The sequence below is a fragment of the Ceratotherium simum genome, chromosome X (assembly GCF_057802395.1).
Source record: "Ceratotherium simum simum isolate JZ-2026a chromosome X, ASM5780239v1, whole genome shotgun sequence".
NCBI classification, from domain to species: domain Eukaryota; kingdom Metazoa; phylum Chordata; class Mammalia; order Perissodactyla; family Rhinocerotidae; genus Ceratotherium; species Ceratotherium simum.
This window is the reverse complement of record NC_141940.1, coordinates 66,963,844-66,983,817: the sequence shown is the minus strand read 5'-3', so window position 1 is coordinate 66,983,817 and position 19,974 is coordinate 66,963,844. Positions and strand designations below refer to the sequence as shown.

General features: G+C 36.5%; 1 protein-coding gene across 1 annotated transcript in view; it reads left to right on the top strand.

The window, feature by feature from the left end:
- The first annotated feature begins 6,182 nt into the window (after positions 1-6,182).
- P2RY10 (P2Y receptor family member 10) overlaps positions 6,183-19,974 on the top strand; it is a 55,940-nt gene continuing 42,148 nt past the window's right edge. Inside the window, exon 1 of the mRNA XM_087427609.1 lies at positions 6,183-6,353. The gene's annotated coding sequence lies outside the window, so the exon portion shown is untranslated. The remainder of the gene's footprint in view (positions 6,354-19,974) is intronic.

The following is a 19,974-nucleotide window of genomic DNA, read 5'->3' as shown; positions in this document are numbered from 1 at the left end:
TGTTCAAGCATTGGAAGACTTAAAATTGTTAAAATGTCCATACTACCCAATGTAATCTGCAGATTTAATGCAATCTCTATCAAAATCCTAATGATGTTTTTCCAGAAATAGAAAAATCCATCTTCTTTTTTTTTTTAATTGCAGTAACATTGGTTTATAACATTGCAAAAATTTCAGGTGTACATCATTGTACTTCTATTTCTGCATGGACTACATCATGTTCACCACCAAAATACTAATTACAACCCATCACCACACACATGTACCGAATTATACCTTTCACCCTCCACCCTCCCCACTTCCCCTCTGGTAACCACCAATCCAATCTCTGTCCCTATGTGTTTGTTTATTGTTGTTATTATCTACTACTTAATGAAGGAAATCATACGGTATTTGGCCTTCTCCCTCTGACTTATTTCACTTTGCATTATACCCTCAATGTCCATCCATGTTGTCACAAATGGCTGGATTTCGTCGTTTCTTATGGCTGAGTAGTATTCCATTGTGTATATATACCACAGCTTCTTTATCCATTCGTCCCTTGATGGGCACTTAGGTTGCTTCCAAGTCTTGGCTATCGTGAATAAGGCTGCAATGAACACAGGGGTGCATGTACCTTTGCAAATTGGTGTTTTCAAGTTCTTTGGATAAATACCCAACAGTGGAATAGCTGGATCATATGGTAGTTCTGTCCTTGATTTTTTGAGGAATCTCCATACTGTTTTCCATAGTGGCTGCACCAGTTTGCACTCCCACCAGCAGTGTATGAGAGTTCCCTTCTCTCCACATCCTCTCCAACACATGTTGTTTCCTGTCTTGTTAATTATAGCCATTCTGACTGGCGTGAGGTGATATCTCATTGTAGTTTTGATTTGCATTTCCCTGATAGTTAGTGATTTTGAACATCTTTTCATGTGTCTGTTGGCCATCTGTATATCTTCTTTGGAGAAATGTCTGTTCAGGTCTTTTGCCCATTTTTATTTGGGTTGGTGTTTTTTTTGTTGTTGAGATGCTTGAGTTCTTTATATATTTTGGAGATTAAGCCCTTATCAGATGTATGGTTTGCAAATATCTTCTCCCAATTGTTAGGTTGTCTTTTCGTTTTGTTGATGGTTTCCTTTGCTGTGCAGAAGCTTTTTAGTTTGATGTAGTGCCATTTGTTTATTTTTTCTATTGTTTCTCTTGCCCGGTCAGATGTGGTGTTTGAAAAGATGTTGCTAAGACCGATGTCGAAGAGCGTACTGCCTATGTTTTCTTCTAGAACTTTCACAGTTTCAGGTCTTACATTCAAGTCTTTAATCCATTTGGAGTTAATTTTTGTGTATGGTGTAAGGTAAGGATCTACTTTCATTTTTTTGCATATGGCTATCCAGTTTTCCCAACACCATTTGTTGAAGAGACTTTCTTTTCCCCATTGTATGTTCTTAGCTCCTTTGTCAAAGATTAGCTGTCCATAGATGTGTGGGTTTATTTCTGGGCTTTCGATTCTATTCCATTGATCTGTGTGTCTGTTTTTGTGCCAGTACCATGCTGTTTTGGTTACTATAGCTTTGTAGTATATTTTGATATCAGGGAGTGTGATACCTCCAGCTTTGTTCTTTTTTCTCAGGATTCCTTTAGCTTTTCGGGGTCTTTTGTTGTTCCATATGAATTTTAGGATTCTTTGTTCTATTTCTGTGAAAAACGTTGTTGGAACTTTGATAGGGATTGCATTGAATCTATAGATGGCTTTAGGAAGTATGGTCATCTTAACTATGTTAATTCTTCCAATCCAAGAGCACGGAATATCTTTCCATTTCTTTGTGTCTTCTTCAATTTCTTTCAGAAATGTTTTATAGTTTTCGGTGTACAGATCTTTCACCTCTTTGGTTAAATTTATTCCTAGGTATTTAATTCTTTTTGTTACAATTGTAAATGGGATGGTATTCTTAATTTCTCTTTCTGCTACTTCGTTGTTAGTGTACAGAAATGCAACTGATTTTTGTATGTTGATTTTGTATCCTGCAACTTTACCATATTCGTTTATTACTTCTAAAAGTTTTCTGGTGGATTCTTTAGGGTTTTCTATATATAAAATCATGTCATCTGCAAATAGTGACAGTTTCACTTCTTCCTTTCCAATTTGGATCCCTTTTATTTCTTTCTCTTGCCTGATTGCTCTGGCTAGGACTTCCAATACTATGTTAAATAGGAGTGGTGACAGTGGGCATCCTTGTCTGGTTCCTGTTCTTAGAGGGATAGCTTTCAGTTTTTCACCATTGAGGATGATATTAGCTGTGGGTTTCTCATATACGGTCTTTATTATGTTGAGGTACTTTCCTTCTATACCCATTTTATTCAGAGTTTTTATCATAAATGGATGCTGTATCTTGTCAAATGCTTTCTCTGCATCTATTGAGATGATCATGTGATTTTTGTTCTTCATTTTATTAATGTGGTGTATTACGTTGATTGATTTGCGAATGTTAAACCATCCCTGCATCCCTGGAATAAATCCCAGTTGATCATGGTGTATAATCTTTTTAACGTATTGTTGTATGCGATTTGCTAGTATTGTGTTGAGGATTTTTGCATCGATGTTCATCAGTGATATTGGCCTGTAATTTTCTTTTTTTTGTGTTGTCCTTGTCTGGTTTTGGTATCAGGGTAATGTCAGCTTCAGTAGAATGAGTTAGGAGCTTCCCCACTCCTCAATTTTTGGAAGAGTTTGAGAAGGATAGGTATTAAGTCTTCTTTGAATGTTTGGTAGAATTCACCAGGGAAGCCGTCTGGTCCTGGACTTTTATTTTTGGGGAGGTTTTTGATTACTGTTTCGATCTCCTTACTGGTGATTGGTCTATTCAAATTCTCCACTTCTTCTTGATCCAGTTTTGGAAGGTTGTATGATTCTAAGAATTTATCCATTTCTTCCAGATTGTCGAATTGGTTGGCATATAGTTTTTCATAGTATTCTCTTATAATCTTTTGTATTTCTGAGGTGTCTGTTGTAACCTCTCCTCTTTCATTTCTCATTTTACTTATTTGTGCCTTCTCTCTTTTTTTCTTGGTGAGTCTAGCTAAAGGTTTGTCAATTTTGTTTATCTTTTCAAAGGACCAGCTCTTGGTTTTATTAATTTTTTCTATTGTTTTTTTGGTCTCTATTTCATTTATTTCTGCTCTGATTTTTATTATTTCCCTTCTTCTACTGATTTTGGGCTTTGTTTGTTCTTCTTTTTCCAGTTCCTTTAGGTGCATTTTTAGATTGTTTATTTGAGATTTTTCTTGTTTGTTGAGATAGGCCTGTATCGCTATAAACTTCCCTCTTAGAACCGCTTTTGCTGTATCCCATAAATTCTGGCATGTCGTATTTTCATTTTCATTTGTCTCCAGGTATTTTTTGATTTCTTCTTTGATTTCTTCGTTAACCCAGTCGTTCTTCAGTAGCATTTTGTTTAATCTCCATGTATTTGTGGCTTTTCTGATTTTCTTCCTATAGTTGATTTCTAGTTTCATACCGGTGTGGTCAGAAAAGATGCTTGGTATTATTTCAATCTTCTTAAATTTATGGAGACTTGTTTTGTGGCCTAATATGTGATCAATCTTGGAGAATGTTCCATGTGCATTTGAAAAGAATGTGTATTCTTCGGTTTTTGGATGGAATGCTCTGTATATATCTACTAGGTCCATCTGTTCTAAGGTGTCGTTTAAGGCCAATGTTTCCTTATTGATCTTCTGTTTGGATGATCTATCTGTTGGTGTAAGTGGAGTGTTAAAGTCCCCTACTATTATTGTGTTACTGTCTATTTCTGTTTTTATGTCTGTTAATAATTGCTTTATATATTTAGGTGCACCTACATTGGGTGCGTAGATATTTACAAGTGTTATATCCTCTTGTTGGATTGTTCCCTTGATCATTATGTAATGCCCTTCTTTGTCTCTTTTTACAGTTTTTGTTTTAAAGTCTATTTTTTCTGATAGGAGTACTGCTACCCCAGCTTTCTTTTCATTGCCATTTGCGTGGAGTATCTTTTTCCATCCCTTCACTTTCAGTTTGTGAGTGTCTTTAGGTCTGAAGTGTGTCTCTTGTATGCAGCATATATATGGGTCTTGTTTTTTTATCCAGTCAGCCACCCTATGCCTTTTAATTGGGGCATTTAGTCCATTGACGTTTAAAGTAGCTATTGATAAGTATGTACTTACTGCCATTTTTTAAATTTTTTATTTTTTTTTCTCAGTGTTTAAGTAGTCCTTCTCTGTTCCTTACTTCTTCTATACAGAATTGATGGTCACTTTAGTTTGACCTCTGTCTGAAAGCTGTACTCTTTAACTACCCTCCTCCCTCCTTTTATGTTTCTGATATTCATATCTAACTCTTTTTTGTGCATTTGTATCCATTACGTTCTAATCGTGGAAATAGATAATTTTTCCTATTTGTGGTCTTCTCTTTTCCCCTTAAATCAGTCCCTTTAACATTTCTTGTAACACTGGTTTCTTGGTGACAAACTCCTTTAATTTTTGCTTATCTGGGAAAATTTTGATCTCTCCTTCCATTTTGAACGATAACCTTGCCGGGTAGAGTATTCTTGGCTGTAAGTTTTTTCCTTTTAGCACTTTAAATACATCGTGCCATTCTCTTCTAGCCTGTAAGGTTTCTGCTGAGAAGTCAGCTGATAGCCTTATGGGGTTTCCTTTGTATGTAACTTGACATTCTCTTGCGGCTTTTAGGATTCTCTCTTTATCTTTAATTCTGGACATTTTGATTATGATGTGTCTTGGTGTGGGCCTCTTTGGGTTTATCTTGTTTGGGGCTCTCTGTGCCTCCTGTACCTGGATGTCTGTTTCCTTCCTTAGGTTAGGGAAGTTTTCATCTATTATTTCTTGAAATAGATTCTCTGCCCCCTTGTCTCGCTCTTCTCCTTCCGGGACACCTATAACACAGATGTTAGTGCGCTTGATGTTGTCCCAGAGGTCCCTTAGACTGTCCTCTCTCTTTTTAATTCTTTTCTCTTTTACCTGTTCAGCTTGGGTAATTTCTTCTAGTCTTTCTTCCAGCTCACTGATCCGTTCTTCTGTATCCTCTACTCTGCTTTTGAGTCCCTCTAATGAGTTTTTCATTTCCAGTATTGTATTCTTCATTTCTGATTGGTTCTTTTTTATATCTTCCATTTCTTTGTTGACATTCTGACTGAGTTCATCTATTCTTCTCCCCAGATCAGTGAGCATCCTTAACACTCTTAGTTTGAACTCTCTGTCAGGTAGGTTGCTCATTTCTGTTTCACTTAGTTCCTTTTCTGGGGTTTTGTCCTGTTCCCTTACTTGGAATGTATTCTTTTGCCTCCTCATTTTGCTTCTTTCCCTGTGCTTGTGTCTACGTATTAGGTAGGTCAGCTCGCTCTCCTGCTCTTGGATAGGTGACCTTATGTAAGTGATGCCTTAGGAGGCTTCCAGTGTGCTTCCCTCAGTTCTCAATGTTCCAGGGGTGGCCCCTATGTGGGCTATGTGTGTCCTTCTATTGTGGCCTGTTAGCTCTCCCTATAGGCGCCCAGGGAGGCTGAGTTATGCTCCTGACCAGCTGTTGTAATGCTCAGCTGCTTGTAGTTGTTGTGGGCCCTTCAGTCTCTTTATCAGGTGTGGGGAGCCCCAGCACAGTTGGCTGTAAGTTCTAATACCACATTTGTGTTGCAGTATTTCTTTTAAGTGAGTAGGCCCCCAGTGTGGCAGGTTGTTAGGCTCAGGGCCTTAGAATTGCTGTAAACCTCTAGCCTATTAGGTCTCTTGTCAGCTCTCTGAGGATTGCAGCTGGGTGGGGCTGTCCTCAGGCACAGGAGCACCCAATTGTTTCAGGCTTTGGAAGGTGGGGCAAACCTCCTATGTGGGTCTTTGAGAAGTACAAGTCTTCTGCAGCTGACAAGCCTTGCCGGCCAGAGGTCCACACACACAGTCAACACAGTCCTGCCCCGTGTGAGCGCCCCAACCTCCCCAAGCGGACCCAGTCTCTCCACGGCGGGAGCCCCACACACTCCGCCACCACCCCACACTCTCCACCCGCTCCTTGTGCACACCCTGCCCCGCTCAAGTCAGCTCAGTTGCCAGGCTGCAGAAAATCCAGTCACCAATCTATGCAGGCCCACACGTTGCCTGAGGGCTTGTTGTTAGGTGGGGCCAGTCTCTAGGGTGGGCTGCCTGCCTTGGCTGAGCTGCATTAAATCGGTGCTCTAGCGGGTGGAGCAGACCCTGGGCTAGCAGGTCTCAGGGAAAACTCCAATGGCGTCTGTCTCAGCACGCTCACACCAGGCCACAACAATGGCCGCCGCCAATGTCCCAGTCCCTGGAGAGGTCTCACCCCTCACCGAGATGCACTCAGGGCCTATTAGGTGAGTCTCTTGTCACCAAAGCAGTGTGCACCTTTCTTTCTGGTGATTTTAGGATGCTTTGTGGAACGGGTGAGTTTGTGCGCGGGCCCTTTAAGAGCCAGTTTTAGTTTCTTTGTTAACCGGGTTTTCTGGGGGTGCTCCCCAATGCTTTAGTAGCAGGCAAGGTCAGATATTATGCCACTGGTGTCGATTGTGCTGGGTCCACAAAATGCCCACAGCGGGGGCGCTCCCCGGCTCAGGGCCCCGCGCCTCCAGGGATGCTGCGTACCTGTTAGCTGCTCCCGGCAGCCGTGATGCTGGCGGCTTGTGAAGGCGGCGTTTTTCCTCTCCGGAAGGGAGTCTCTGCCTCTTCCACCCCAGTTAGGATTGTCCGTTGTTGCAGGAGTTCCTCTTTTCCAGTTTTCAGTTCTGTCTCAGGGGTAATTTTTCCACGAGTAGTTGTAAATTGGCTGTGTCCACGGGAGGAGGTGAGTTCAGAGTCTGGCTACGCCGCCATCTTGACTCCGCCTCTCTCGAAAAATCCATCTTCAAATTCATATGGGACATCAAGAGACCCATAATTGCCAGAACAAACAAAAAATAATTTAAAAAGTAGGAGATCTCACACTTACTGATAAGAAAACTTATCACAGTACTTGATTACTTACAGTAATCAAAACAGTATTTACTAGCATAAAGACAGACATTTAGACAAATGGAATAGACTACAGAGTTCAGAAATAAACTCTCATATATGTGATCAAATGATTTTTTGACAAGGGAGCTAAGACCATTTCATGAGGAAAGAAAGTCCTTGCAATGATTGCTTCTGGGAAAATTGAATATCCACATGCAAAATAATTAATTTGGACTCACCCTACATCATATAAAAATTTACTCAAAGTTGATCAAAGACCTAAAAGTAAGAGTTAACCTAGAAAACTGTTAGAAGAAAACATTGGGAACAAGCTTCATGACATTAGATTTTGCAATAATTTCTTGGATAAGACATCAAAGGGACAAGCCAAAAACAAAAAACAATTAAAAATAGACAAGTTGGAATTTATCAAAATTAAAAACTTGAAATGGCACAACAATCTTGGGGGAGGGGGAACAAAACTGTAATTGGAAATTAGAAGACTCATACTTCTTGATTTCGAAACTTACTACAAAGCTACAGTAATCAAGCCTGTGTGGTACTGACATGAGTATGGGCATATGGATCAATGGGATAGAACTTAGAGTCCAGAAATATATCTATACATTCACGGTCAATTGATTCTCAACAAGAAAGCCAGAGAATACAATGGAGGAAAGAATAGTCTTTTCAACAAATAGTACTGGGACAACAGGATATCTACATGCATAAAATGAAATTTGACCTCTTCCTCAAACTACACACAGAAATTAACTCTATATGGATCATAAATATAAATGCAACAACTAAAAACATAAAACTCCTAGAAGAAAACATAGAGTAGAATGTTCTTGAAATTGGATTTGGCAATGATTTTTGGACATGACACCAAAAGCAGAGGCAACGAAAGTGTTAGATAAACTAAACTAAGTAAAAATTTGAACGTTTTGCATATCAAAGGATGCAATCAATAGAGTAAAAGAGGCAATCCACAAAATGGGAGAAAATATTTGCAAGTCATATATCTGATAAGAGATTAATATCCAGAATATATAATGAAATCCTACAACTCAACTGCAAACACATAACATGATTTAAAAATGTGCAAAGCACTTGAATAGAAATTTCTCCAAGTAACATGTACAAATAACCAAATAAGTGCATGAAAAGATGCTCATCCTCACTAATCACTAGGGAAATGCAAATCAAAACCATAACAAGATAACACCTCACATCCATTATGATGGCTACTATAAAAACAGAAAATAACAAGTGTTGGCAAGGGTGTGGAGAAATTGGAACTCTTGTACACTGATGGTGGGAATGTAAAATGGTGCAGCCATTATGGGAAAAAATTAAAAATAAAGTTACCATGTGATCCAACAATACTGGCCTCTGCACAGCAAAGGAAACCATCAACAAAATGAAAATGAAAAGACAAGATAACAATTGAGAGAAGATATTTGCAAATCACATATCTGATAAGGGGCTAATATCCAAAATATGTAAAGAACTCATGCAAGTAAACAACAAAAAAAATGAACAACCCAATCAAAAAATGTGCAGAGGATCTGAACAGACATTTTTCCAAAGAAGATATACAGATGGCCAACAAGCACATGAAAAGATGTTCAACATCATTAATTCTTATGGAAATGCAAATCAAAACTACAGTAAGATATCACCTCATGCCCGTCAGAATGGTTATAATTAACAACACAAGAAATAACAAGTGTTGGAGAGGTTGTGGAGAAAAGAGAACTCGCATACACCACTGGTGGGAATGTAAACTGGTGCAGCCACAATGGAAAACAGTATGGAAATTCCTCAAAAACTTAAGAATATAACTACCATATGATCCAACTATTCCACTTCTGGGTATTTATCCAAAGAACACAAAAATACAAATGCAAAAAGATATTTCCACCCTTATGCTCATTGAAGCATTATTCACAGTAGCCAAGACTTGGAAACAACCTGAGTGCATATCAATAGATGAATGGATAAAGAAGATGTGGTATATATACACAATAGAATACTAGTCAGCCATAAAAAGATGAAATCTTGCCATTTGCAAAAACATGGATGAAACTTGTAGGTATTATGCTAAGCGAAATGAGTCAGATGGAAAAAGTCAAATACCACATGATCTCACTCATAAGTAGAAGATAAAAGTAACAACAACAAACAAACACTTAGATACAGAGATTAGATTTGTGGTTATCAGAGAGGAAAGGGATAGAGAGGAGGGAGACAAGGGTGATAGGGCACATGTGTACATGACAGATGGTAATTAGTATTTGAGTGGTGAACATGATGTAGTCTACACAAAAAACAAAATATACTGATATACACCTTAAATTTATATAATGTTACAAACCAACGTTGCGTCAATAAAAAAAGATACAATAGAGATAGCATACTCAATAGTATATATTCCAAGAAGGCTGAAAAATGTGGAATCCAGCACCCACACGGAGGGATTAGCTCTTCCTCTCCAAGATGGGGTCTGGTTAAACAACAGTTTGTGTGACTTTAGGGTGGTGGTTGAGGAAGCAGTCTTGAAGCCACATAGTATCCTCTAGATTCTGACAGTTTTTCCAGAAGAAAAATTAAAAATAGAATTACCTGTGATCCAACAATTCCACTTCTGGGTATATACCCAAATGAATTGAAAGCAGGAACTTGAAGATATATTTGTACACTCATGCTTATAGCAAAATTATTCACAATAGCCAAAAGGTAGAAGCAACCCCAGCATCCATCAACAGATGAATAGATAAAATGTGGTTTATAAATACAGTGGAATATTATTCAGCCTTAAAAATGAAGGATTTTCTGACACATGCTACAACATGAATGAAACTTAAGGACGTTATGCTAAGTGAAAAAATCCTGTCACGAAAAGAGAAATGCTCAATGATTCCACTTACATGAGTTATCTACAGTAGTCAAATTCATAGAGACAGAAAGCAGATGGGTGGTTTTTCTGGGGCTGAGGGAGGGAGGAATGGAGAGTTGTTATGTAATATGTACAGAGTTTCAGTTTTACAAGATCAAAAGGGTTCTGGAGATGGATGGTGGTGATGGCTGCTTAACAATATGAATGTACTTAATGCCATTGAACTGTACACTTAAAATGGTTAAGATGGTAAATTTTATATGTGTTATTTTACCACAATCTGAAAAAGAGTTTTAAGGTCATGAGAAACAAAGAAACTGCCACGCACTGTGGGAGACTAAGGAAACATGATGACTGAATGCAATATGGTTGCCTGGATTGGAGCTTAGAACAGAAAAGAGATATTAATGTGAATACTGGTGAAATATGAATAATGTATGAGCTTTAGTTAATTACATGGTACCATTGTTAATTTCTTCTTTTGACAGGTGTATGATAACATTAGAAGAAAATGATTGTAAGATATTTAGGAACTCTCTACTATCTCTGCAACTTTTCTATAAATGTAAAGTCACTTCAAAATTAAAATTTTGTTTAAAAAATTATTTAGACGAAAACATGGGAGAATATCTTCAGGACCTAGGACTTGGCAAAGAGTTCTTAGACTTGACACCAAAGGCACAATCTATTAAAGGAAAAATTAAGTTGAACTTCATCAACATTAAAAACTTTTGCTCTGTGAAAGACTGTTTTTGGAGAATGGGAAGACAAGCTATAGACTGGTAGAATATATCTATAGAACATATATCCAACAAAAGATTCTTATGTAGGATATACAAAGAGTGCTCAACAATCAACATTTTAAAAATTAATCTAAGGGCCAGCCCTGGTAGCCTAGTGGTTATGTTTGGTGTGTTCCACTTTGGTGGCCTGGGTTCGGTTCCCAGGCATGGACCTACCCCACTCGTCTCAGTGGCCGTGCTTCCATGCAAAAAGAGGAAGATTGACAACAGATGTTAGCTTTAGGCGAATCATCCTCAGCAAAATAAATAATTTAATAATGGCAAAATGCTGAGTGAAAACTACACTGGAGGGGATATACAGATAGCAAATAAGCACCTGGAAAGATGTGAAACACCACTAGCCATTTGAAAAATATAAATTAAAACCACAATGAGATATCAAAATGGCTAAAATAAAAAACAGTAACACCACAAAATTCTGGTGAAGTTGCAGACAAATTGGATTGCTCATATATTGCTGGTGGGACTGTAAAGTGGATTTGCTTCTTTGGAAATAGTTTGGCATTTTCTTGTAAGCTAAACATGCATTTACAGTACAACCCAGCAGTTACACTCTGGAACATTTTCTCCAGATAAATGAAAACTTATGTTCACACAAAGACCTGTACAAAAATGTTCATAGCAGCTTTACTTGTAATAGCCCCAAACTGGAATATGTCTTCATTGAGTGGATAAACAAATTTGGGTACATCCATACCATGAAATACAGCTCAGCAATGAAAAGAAACAAACTTTTGATGCACACAACAACTTGAATGGATCATGGGTATTATAGTGAGTGAAAGAAGAAAAAAACAATCCCAAAATGTTATATAACATGTGATTCCATTATATAACTGTTTTGAGATAAATGTATAGAAATGCAGAACAGACTAATGGTTGCCAGGAGTTAGGGGTTAGAGGGTGGAGGAGCACAAGGTGAATGTAGTTATAAAAGGGCAAAAGGAGGGATTTTTGTGGTGAAGGAACTGTCCTGTATATTTACTGTGGCGGTGGATACACAAACCAATATATATGACAAACTGGCATAGAACTAAATAACCATCACACACACAAGTATAAGTAAATAAGTACAAAAATAAGTACACAAAAAAGTACAAGTAAAACTGAGCAAATCTGAATAAGATTGGTTTGATATTGTACTATAATTTTGCAAGATTTTACCATGGGTAAATGGTACATAAGACCTTTCTGTATTATTTCTTACAACTACATAATAACTGTATTATTTCAAGCAAATTTCTCAAAAATTTATTTTAAAAAATTACAACTATGAGCACATCCTTGTGGTAGAAAACCTTCACTAGTTCCCACTTTCGATCATAGTCCAGACTTCTTAGGCTGGCATTTAGGCCCCTCAGTCACTAGCCTCAGCCTACCTTTCAGTTTGTGTTGCTTATTATTTGATCACATGTAACCTACACTCCAGTCAAACTCTGTTACTCACTATTTTTTTCTTAGACTCATAAAACTATTTAATGGCCCATATCCAACATTGTTTAAAGTAATAACAACAAAACTCCTCTTAGAAAAATGCCAAAATGAAACTGCTTCAGTTGAAGTGCTGCCCCTTCACCTCACCCTGAACGTCTGCTATGGAATAGAGCCCGGTTGAAAAGCCCTGATTTAGTTGGACCATTTCTTGTTAAAGATGAGGAACCTGAGTCCTTGATGGCTAGAGATCTAGCATGACTTGTCCAAGTTGACCATTAAATTAGTGATAAACCTGAAACTTCACCTCTTGTCTTTTGACTCTCAAAATTAGTGTTCCTTTCATTATTTACATCCACTATGCCCTAATTCTATGCCTTTGTACATACCATTACCTCCATAAGCACATGGAATGACCACCCTGAGTGCACACACATGTGCATGTGTGCACACACGCACACACACAGTTCTCCACTTATTAAAATCCCATTGAGAGTTCAAAGCTCTTACTACATGAGACTTTTCCTAATTTCCCCCGCCAGAAATAATATCTCTAACTGAACTATCTTAACATCTTCTTAATATCTATTTTAAAAAATATATTGTATGTTAACTTACATTATAATATATTTTTAAAATTTTTATTGAGGTAACATTGTTTTATAACATTATATAAATTTTGGTTGTACATCATCATATTTTAACTTCTATATAGACTGCATTATGTTTACCACCAAAAGTCTAGCTGCCATCCATCACCATACACATGTGCTCCTTTACCCCTTTCACAGTCTGACCCCTGCTTCCCCTCTCGTAACCACTAATCTGTTCTTATCCTGAGAAAAAAGAACAAATCTGGAGGTATCACACACCCTGATTTCAAGACATACTACAATGTGATAGTAATCAAGACAGCATGGGACTGGCAGAAAAACAGACAAACAGATCAATGGAACAGAAATGAGAATCAGAAATAAACCCAGACATCTATGGACTGCTAATCTTTGACAAAAGAGCCAAGAACATACAATGGAGAAAAGAAAGCCTCTTCAATAAATGATGTTGGGAAAACTGGACAGTCACATGCAAAGGAATGAAATTAGACCATTATCTTACACCATACACAAAAATTAACTCAAAATGAATGAAAGACTTGAATGTAAGACTTGAAACCATAAAACCCCTAGAAGAAAATATAAGCAGTACACTCTTTGACATCAGTCTTAGCAGTATCTTCTTGAATACTATGTCTCCTTAGGCAAGGAAAACAAAAGAAAAAATAAATAGGACTACGTCAAACTAAAAATCTTCTGCATGGCAAAAAAAAAAAAATCAGTAAAATGAAAAGACAGCCCACAAACTGGGAGAAAATATTTGCAAATCATATATCCAATAAGGGGTTAATTTCCTAAATATATAGAGAACTCACACAACTCAACAACAATAAAATGAACAACCCAATCAAAAAATGGGCACAGAATCTAAACAGACATTTTTCCAAAGAAGATATATAGACATAGATGGCCAACAGGCACATGAAAAGATGTTCAACATCACTAATTATTAGGGAAATGCAAATCAAAGCTATGATGAGATATTACTTCACAGCTGTCAGAATGGCTATTATTAAAAATATAAGAAATAAGTGTTGGAGGGGATGTGGAGAAAAGGGAGTCCTCTTACACTGCCCATGGGAATGTAAACTGGTTCAGCCACTATGAAAAACAGTATGGAGATTTATCAAAAAATTAAAAATATGAATACCATATGATCTAGCTATTCCACTTCTGGGTATTTATCCAAAGAACATGAAAAACTAGTTCTAAAAGATATGTGCATCGTTATGCTCATTGCAGCATTATTCACAATAGCATAAGACTTGGAATCAACCTCAATGCCATCAATGGATGAATTGATAAAGAAGATGTGATATATATATATATATATATATATATATATATATATATATATATATATATATATACACATACAATGGAATATTAATCAGCCATAAAGAAGACAAAATGGTGCCATTTGCAACAACATGGATGGAACTTGAGGGTACTATGCAAGGCAAAATAAAACAGAGAAAGACAATTATCATATGATTTCATTCACATTATGATAATTTATATCCATAATTTTTCTTCCCCAACATAATATGAGCTCTTGGATTAGCAGAAATTACTGTTTATTGAGTACTTATAATGAATTAGGCATTGTAATAAGTAGTCTAAATATATGATCTTGTATAATTCTCCCCAAAAACCCAATTGGATAGCTATTAACTAACATTTTACAGATGAGGAAACTGAGGCCAACTAAGTTACTTGCCCAAAAGGAAAATGGCTGACTTGAAAGCACTTGAAATCAGATGCTGTCTTATTTTTCTTTGTATCCATTTAGAGCTCTTGCAACATTACCTTATAGATCTGATCTTCTCAAATTCTCTGTGGTGAAAGACATGGTGTTTATTTTTTCCAAATTCATTACAGATAATAAAAGTAATTGTAACAACAAACTATAAAGATAAAATAATGCCCACATTTTCCCATATTTTCATATACTTCTAGGTTCCAGTTGACAAATTAAGCTTAAAATATCACACTTTGTTACATGATCCTACTGTACATGACTAGTTTGCAGCTTGTGCCACGTGTGACATACCACATGAGTTTGACAATATCTGAAATGAACTACACAACCTTGAATGATGGCAATGTCCAGGAGTTAGATAGTGGCGATGGTTGCACATCATAGTGAACACATTAAAAACCACTGAATTGTTCACTTTAAAATCATACCCATTAGCAGTCACTCTCTGTCTTTCCCCCTGCATCTCACAGCCCTAGGCAACCACTAGTTAACTTTCTGTCTCTATGAATTGACCTAATAAGGGCATTTCATATAATTGGAATCATGCAATGTGGCCTTTTTGTGTCTGTTTTGTTTCACTTAGCAATAATATTTTCAAGATTCACCAATGTAGCACATTTCAGTAGTTCGTTCATTTATAGGTGTAATATTCCATTGTATGGATATACCATATTTTCTCAGTTCATCATTTGATTAACTTTTGGGTTGTTTCCACTTTTTTGGCTATTATGAACAATGCTACTATGAAGGTGTGGATGTGTTTTCTTTCTTCTAGGAGTAGAATTGCTGAATCATGTGATATGTTTAACGATTTGAGAAACTGCTAGGCTGTTTTCCAAAGCAGTTGTACTATTTTACATTCTAATCAGCAGTGTGAGAGGATTCCAGTTTCTCCATGTTCTGACCAACATCTGTGAATATCTGTCTTTTTAATTATAGCCATCCTAGTGGATATAAAGTACTATCTCATTGCATATTTGATTTTCATTTCCTTAACTACTAATGATGTTGAAGATATTTTCATGTGCTTATTGAACATTTGTATGTCTTCTCTGGAGAAATGTCTGTTCAGATCCTTTGCTCATTTTTAATAGAGTTGTTTGTCTTTTTATTGTTGAGTTGTGAGAGTTCTTTGTATATTCTGAACATAAGACACTTATTGGATATATGATTTGCAAATATTTTCTTCCATTTTGTGGGTTGTCTTTTATTTTCATTATGGTGTCTTTTTTGTGTGTGTGTGAGGAAGATTAGCCCTGAGCTATCATCTGTCACCAATCCTCCTCTTTTTGCTGAGGAAGACTGGCCCTGGGCTAACATCCATGCCCATCTTCCTCCACTTTACACGGGACGCCACCACAGCATGGCTTGACAAGCGGTACATCGGTGCGCACCCGGCATCCGAACCCTAGGTCGCTGCAGCAGAGCACACACACTTAACCGCTATGCCACCAGGCTGGCCTCCATGATGGCGTCTTTTGAAGAACAAAATTTTTAAAAAGTTACTTGTCTATTTTTTCCTTTGTTTATTGTGTGTAATATCTAAGAAACCATTGCCTAATCCAAAGTCAAAAAAATGTACTGCTGTGTTTTCCTCTAAGAGATTTATAGTTTTAGCTTTCACCTTTAGGTCTGCTTCATTTTGAGTTAATCTTTGTGTATGGTGTGAGTTAATGGTCCAATTTCATTCTTTTGTATGTAGATATCCAATTGTCAGAACATCATTTGATAAAAAGACTATTCTTTCCTCATTGAGTTTTCTTGACAACCTGGTTGAAAATCAATTATGACACAAATATAAATGATTATTTCTAATCTCTCAATTCTATTCCATTGATCTATATGTTTAATTTTATGCCAGTTATGATCATTACTGTAGCTTTCTAGTAAGGTTTAAAAAAGGAAGAGTTTCTTCCTCCAAATTTTGTCCAACTTTATTCATCTTTTTCAGGATTGTTTTGGCTATTCTGGACTCTTGCCTTTACATATGTATTTTAGGATCAGCTTGTCAATTTCTGCCAAAAAAAAACACTCATGTTTTGATAGTCATTGAATTAAACTTGTAGCTTAATTTGGGGAGTATTTCCATCCTAACAATGTTAAGTCTTCTGACCCATGAACATGTAGTGTCTTTCCATTTATTTAGATGTTCTTTAATTTCTGTCAACAGCATTTTGTAGTTTTCAGTTGATATGTCTTCCATTTCTTTGGTTAAATTTATTCTTAATTATTTTTCTTTTTGGTATTATTGTAAAAAAATGTTTTCAAAATTTTGTTTTTGGATTTCTCTTGTATAGAAATACAATTGAGAGTTTTTTAATATTAAGCTTTTGTCCTGCAACTTTGCTGTACTTGTTTATTGGTTCACATAGTTTATTAGTGGAATCCTTAGGATTATTTGTATGCAATATCATGTTATATGCAAATAGAGATACTTTTACTTCTTCCATTACAATCTGATTGCCTTTTATTTATTTTCCTTGCATAATGCCTTGCCTAGAAATTACAGTAGAATGTTGAATAAAAGGAGAAAGAGTGGACAGCCTTATCCTTTTGGTGACCTTAGGTGGGAAGCGTTCAATCTTTCACCATTAAGTATAACTAACTATAAGTTTTTTTGTAGACACCTTTTATCAGATTGAGAAAGTACTCATCTATTAGGTTACTGAGAGTTTTAATAATAAATGGATGTAGAATTTTGTCAAATGCTTTTTCATCTATTGAGAAGATTATGTGTTTTTTGTGTTTTATTCTATTAACATGAAATATTAAATTGATTGATTGTCGTATGTTGAAGAACTTTGCACTCCGGGGATAAATCCCACTTGGTGATGGTGTATAACCCTTTTTATACATTCCTGAATTGAGTTTCCTAGTATTTTGTTGAGGAATTTTATAATGGATATTGATCTGTACTCTTCTTCTCTTGCAATGTTGTTGTCTGGTTTCTTGTGGGGTAATACTGGCCTCCTTGTAAAACTAGTTGGAAGTGGTCCCTTATCTTCCATTTTTTGTAAATATCTGTGAAGGATTTGTGTTAATTTTTTCTTTTGGTGATTGGTAGAATTCACCAGTAAAGTCACCTGGGTCTGGGATTTTCTTTGTGGAAAGTCTCTTTTTATTACTAATGTAACACATACTTGTTATAAGTCTATGTGGATTTTCTATTTTTCTTGAGTCAGTTTTGGTAGTTTTTGTGTTTCTAGGAATTTTTCCATTTCATCTAGTTTATTTAATTTGTTGGTATTCAGTTGTTCAGAGTATTCCTTTGTAATATTTTTTATTTCTATAAGGTCAGTAGTGAAGTCCCCTCTTTCATTCCTGATTTTAGTCATTTGAGTCTTCTTTCTTTTTTTTTGCCAGTGTAGCAAAAGGTTTGTCAATTTTGTTGATCTTTAAAAGAAAACTTTACGCTTTACTGATTTTTCTTTATTATAATATTATCTATTTCATTTATTTATTCTCTAATCTTTATTATTTCTATCCTTCTGTTTATTTTGGGTTTTGTTTGTTCTACATTGTCTAATGTCTTAAAACATTGTAAACGTTGTTTACAACAATAAATTTCATTCTGAGTACTACTTTTGCTGCATCTCAAGTTTTGGTGTGTTATATTTTTCTTTTCATTCTTCTAAATATATTTTCTAATTGCCCTTTTAATTGATTACTTTTTGATTTAATAGTTATTTAGGAGTGTGTTGTTTAATGTCCATGTATTTATGAATTTCCCAAATTTCTTCTATTACTGTTTTTTTTGTTGTTGTTGTTAGGAAGATGAGCCCTGAGCTAACATCCATGCCAATCCTCCTCTTTTTGCTGAGGAAGACTGGCCCTCAGCTAAAATCTATTGCCAATCTTCCTCCTTTTTTCCCCCTTTTTCTCCCCAAAGCCCAATAAATAGTTGTATATCATAGTTGCACATCCTTCTAGTTGCTGTATGTGGGATGCTGCCTCAGCATGGCTGGACAAGTGGTGCGTTGGTGTGTGCTCGGGATCCGAACCCGGGCTGCCAGTAGAGGAGCATGAGCACTTAACCACTAAGCCACAGGGCCGGCCCTACTGCTTTCTAATTTCATTCTTCATCATTGGAGAATAAACTGTCTTGGTATATAAGGGTTATCATAACAAAATACCACAGACTGGGTGGCTTAAACAATAGAAATTTATTTTCTTCAAGTTATGGAGACTAGAAGTCCAAGATCAAATATCAGTAGGTCTGTTTCTACTGACACATCTCTCCTGGGCTTGCAAATGGATACTTTCTCACAGCATCTTCACATTGTCCTTCCTCTGTGAGCACATATTCACAGTGTCTCTCTTTGTGTTCAAATTTCCTCTTCTTATAGGGATACCAGTCAGGTTGGATTAGGGCCTGCCCTAATGGCCCCGTTTTAATTTAATCACCCCTTTAAAGGACCTATATCCAAATATAGTCACATTCCAAAGTGCTGGGGGTTAGAGCTTCAACATATGAATTTGGGAGGGGGGAACAATTCAATCCATAACACATACTCTGTATGATTTCAATCCTTTTCCATATGTTGAGGCTTGTATTATGGCCTATATGTGATCTATCCTGGAGAATGGCACAGATTGTTCCATATGTACATGAAAAGAATTCGTAGTTTGCTATTGTTAGGTGAGTGTTCTAGTGATGTCTGTTACACCTAGTTGGTTTAGAAAGTTGTTTTTGTCTCCTATTTCCTTTTTGGTCTACTGTCTAGTTTTTCTATCCGTTATTGAATGCACGGTTTTGAATTCTCCAACTCTTATTGTTAGATTGTCTATTTGTCAGTTTTTTCCTCATGTGTCTTGGGACTGTGTTTTTAGGTGCATATATGCTTTTATATGTAAGCCTTTTATTATTATAAAAATATGTTTTTTATCTCTAGTAACTTTGTTTTAACGTCTATTTTGTTTGTTATTAGTATAGCCAGTCCAGCTCCCTTTTGCTTGCTGTTTGTATGATATATCTTTTTCTGTTCTTTTACTTTCACTCTATTTTATCTTTGGATCTAAAATGTGTCTTCTTTAGACACCATCTAGTTAAATTTTGTTTTGTTATTCAGTCTGACAATCTCTGGGGTTTTTTGTTTTTGTTGTATTTTGGTGAGGAAGATTCACTCTGAGCTAACATCTGTTGCCAATCTTCCTCTTTTTTTGCTTGAGGAAGATTAGACTTGAGCTAACATCTCTGCCAATCTACCTCTGTTCTGTATGTGAGTTGGCGCCACAACACAGCTTGATGTATGGCATAGGTCCGTGCCCAGGATTCGAATGTGTGAACCCAGACCACCAAAGCAGAGCACGCTGGACTTAACCACTATGCCATGGGGCTGGCCCTGACAATCTCTGTTTTTGATTGTACTGTTTAATCTATTCACATTTAAAGTCATTATTGATGGTGTTGGAGTGATGTCTGCCATTTTGCTTTCTGTTTTCTATTTGCCTCATTTATTTTTCCCCTTCTATTTCTCTGTACTTTTTTCTATT